Source organism: Ursus maritimus, unplaced genomic scaffold (genome assembly GCF_017311325.1).
Source record: "Ursus maritimus isolate PB19 unplaced genomic scaffold, ASM1731132v1 scaffold_2, whole genome shotgun sequence".
NCBI lineage: Eukaryota > Metazoa > Chordata > Mammalia > Carnivora > Ursidae > Ursus > Ursus maritimus.
Window position 1 is genome coordinate 16370440 of NW_024424452.1, and position 3717 is coordinate 16374156.

Consider the following 3717-nt stretch of genomic DNA (forward strand, 5'->3'; position numbering starts at 1 on the left):
CTTGGTCACATTTGAGAAAACACTGGAGGTTATGCCCTTCTGAGGCAAAGCAGCTTTCTGTCTCCTTCATGCCCGAGGACATGTGAGAGTCCTCAAGGTCTTGAACATTCATGGTCTTTTAAAAATCCAAGCTCGTGGCTTTTTGTGAGGAGGGAAAGAAGCTTCTTATCTATTTGATTTCAGTCAGTTCCACGGGGTAACTGCCAAACCCATAATTCTTTTCAGACATGCCTCTCTCTTTAGACTTAATTGTAAGCAAATGGAGCCTACTAACTCCTTTGGGAGAGTTGTACTCTTAATCTCTCTTTTCTGAATCACTTTGACTAACTGAAAGGCTTTATTGGGAACCACTTTGACCAGTTCAGAGGTTTCTACAAAAGGCACGAGAGCCATACATTTGATAAGACCCTTGACACAAAGATGAATTTCACTCAAACTTTTCAGCTTAAGGGCCTTGTCAACTGTCTCTCTCACTGGTTAAAACTGTAGATCACCTGGCTGGAGTTTCTCTAATCTCTTCCATTTCTGCCTAAAAATGGCCAGTTGTTTTCCCTGTCATCTCTTTCTTACAGTAACTTGTCAAATGCACCCCCCCCCAAAGCAATCAAGTCATGCTACGAATATTCTTTCTCAAACTCTTTTTTCCCTAAGGCCCCAAGCTCATTTGGACATTATTTATATGCTTACTTATTTCCGGCTTACAGTTTAACCGAATGCTTCACCGCTGCCTAACACACGTCACCATCTTTCCAACTTCCACCGATGGTTTCCTCATCAGCCGCCGCCCAGCTCCAAAGCCAATGGCACATAATTCATTTTTAACGTGGTAGCACCCACTTCTGCGTCCTAGTTCTGTGACAGTTGGTTTAGTTATTCTGATGTGGCCACAACTAGTCTCCGAATATTAGTGGTTCGCAGCAAGTGGGAAAAGAAAAGGCAATTTCTATCTGGAAGTGATACTTTACATTTCTACTCACATCCCACTGGCCAAAGCCAGACGGACAGCCAAGCCCACTACAAGTGGGGCACGCATGCATATAATCCTATAGTGAGTGGTCCAGCAGGAAGGACAGTATATGTTTGGAACAATAATACGGTCTATCACAGGGCTGCACGAGAAATGTCAATCATTGAGCCCATCCACTCCTCCTTTGAACGCACTCTCCTGTGGTGTTTTGTACCATGTAAACGGTTCGCATACATCGTGGTCAAGGGTAAAGCCTTGACTTGAGCTAGACAAATTACAGGCTGGTCAAAGTAGCCTGACCTGGACCAGTCAAGGTTCTTTTTCCTGACAATTTGAACCATAACATATTGAGTGAATGAGGCAATAAGTGGAGAGAGCTACGGCTGAAAAGTTATGATGAAAGATGCATTTGGAAAAGCCATATCCAACCTAGACCCTGTTCCAACCAAGACAGGATTTCAGTGCAAAACCTGCCCTTAACTCCTCATTCAGGTCCGTTTCCCCCAGGGAAAGGGTATCCACAGGGGAGCCTGGGAAGTCTCCAATGCATGGGTCCACCTGACTGCTAGGTCTGCCCCAAACTTGCCACTCACCGGTTCAAAAACCTTCCACGTGTCTCCTTGCCCACAAGAGAAGTTCAGACTACTGGGCCTGGCATCCAAGGCCTCACTCGGCCATCTAGCTACGTCTGTCAGGAGGTTCTGGACCATTTCCTGGGTGAGACAGACAGGTAAGCAGGCTTTCAGGGTGGCGCCGTCCAGCAAAACCAATCCGAAGTCACATACCGCACACTGACACCCAGGTGCGTAGATGTGACGGAGTCTTGGCATAGACCTGAGAGTCTCTATCAGATCCCAGTAGGTGCCACGGGTCGTGCAGTTTTCTTCTGAAGGCAGAAAGGTGAGGGGGTGGACAAAGGGGACCAATAAGACAGAATTCCGCTGAAGATGCAGGCCGCAGGGGAAGAGACGGAGAACAGGGAAGACCGGAGACACCGTATCCAAATCAGTCTTCTACTGGGGCAGGATCCGTCTGGCCCCGCAGTTTTCCCATCGAGTGGACGTCCAGATTGTGTTTGCACACGGGTGAGAATGAGGAGCTCTTTCCTGAGGTATCTAGAACTTCGTCTGTATACACGACACGTGATCTCAGGCAGGACGAAGGCGTGGGTACCCTCCCAGACTCGTGCAGCTGCCAAGTTCAGCGGCTAGGGAGAGGGACGCCGCCTCGCCTTCTCGGGTGAAGTCCCTGACTCACTCTCTGCCTGGCGACTCTGCCTGGTCACGCTCTCACGACCCCGTGCCCCCTCCGTCTCTTTTAGAGGTTTGCTCATGCCCCGCCCTGTGATCCAATCACTTTCGGGTGCGACTGAAGACTCGCTGAGGCCCCTCCCATATCCGCACAAAGCTAATTGTGGCTTAATACCCAGTGCTCACTCCCCCAGGAGTTCCAGGGACTTCCTGCGGACCAATCCTGATGCTCCTTAGGAGCAACATTTACTTCCGCGGGCCAATCGTTTTCCACTGGCGGCCAGGCCACGCCCCCTACGCTTGGGGCCCAGCGAAAGCTCGGACCTGGCGCAGGCGCTTTGCAACCGCCAAGCCAGAGTCCCTCTAGGGCCACTGAGAGGCGCTGCAGGCGGGTGCCCAGGTGGATAGAGGCAAAGCAGGCAGGGGTCACTGGGGCCTCATCTTGCCCTCTGGCTCCTCCCCCAGGCCAGGTCCAGGGGCGGGGTCCGAGACTGCACCAAGGACATCCCGTCCAGCCTTTCTATGACTCGCGTCACCCCAGCATCCACGTGTGTGCCCCACACCCGGCAGCCGAAGCAAGCGGTACTGCGGTCGGATGGGCTGGGCAGGGGCATCTTGGAGCGGCAGCAACGACAGCAGCAGCAGGGGTCTGCGGGATCGAAAGTGGGATGGGACAGGGTGGCTGGAACCTGGGCCCCAGACCTTGGTGGGGGTCAGGTGCCGCCCGACTCCAACCAGGCTTCGGAGCCAGGAGCTAGCTTACCCCTGAAACCAGGTGTCTGGGGACAGGTGCCACACCCAGCTCTGGAAACCAGGCTTCTGGACTCGGAACTCTTAGAAATTTAGAGTTGGGGCCTGGAGCTTAGGTGCCTCATAGAAACCAGGGGTCAGGCTCCCCTGCCTCTTCTACTGCTTCCGCCACATAACCCCTTAATAAGCAGGTGTGTTGATCCGGAGTTCTGGCTCTCCAGGCCAAACTCTTATGTCAAAGGCTATGCCTTTTTCTGGGCACAGGGCTGCTCCCTCTGCCTGGCAACTCTGCCTGGCAACTCAGCCCCTGCTTCTGCCCATAACTGGCTCCTCATTAATGTTCCACTCAAATGTCACCCCTTCTGAGACAGGCCTTTCCCTGCTCACTGTATCTGAAGTAACAGCCTCCATTACCCACAGTGCCGCCTCTTGGCCTCAGGAATGCCCACCGATGCCCACACACATCTCACCTATGTCCCAGCCTGGCCTGGCCCAGCTTCACTGGGCAATACTGAGCCAGATGTGGGGGTTAGCCCCTCCCTGTCCCACCTATTACTATGGGACAGTAGAAGGGTAGTACCAACTTGCTGTGGTCACAGCACCTAGAACAGTCTGATTTGAGTCTCCCTGGGCTGGGCCTGGCCCCAAGGATGGCCAGGAAAAGGGGAGGCTGGGTACCTGAAGGCCCTGGGCCAGCCCTTCCAGGAACGCACATGCACAGGGCAGTCTCCAAACTCTTTTTTTTTTTTT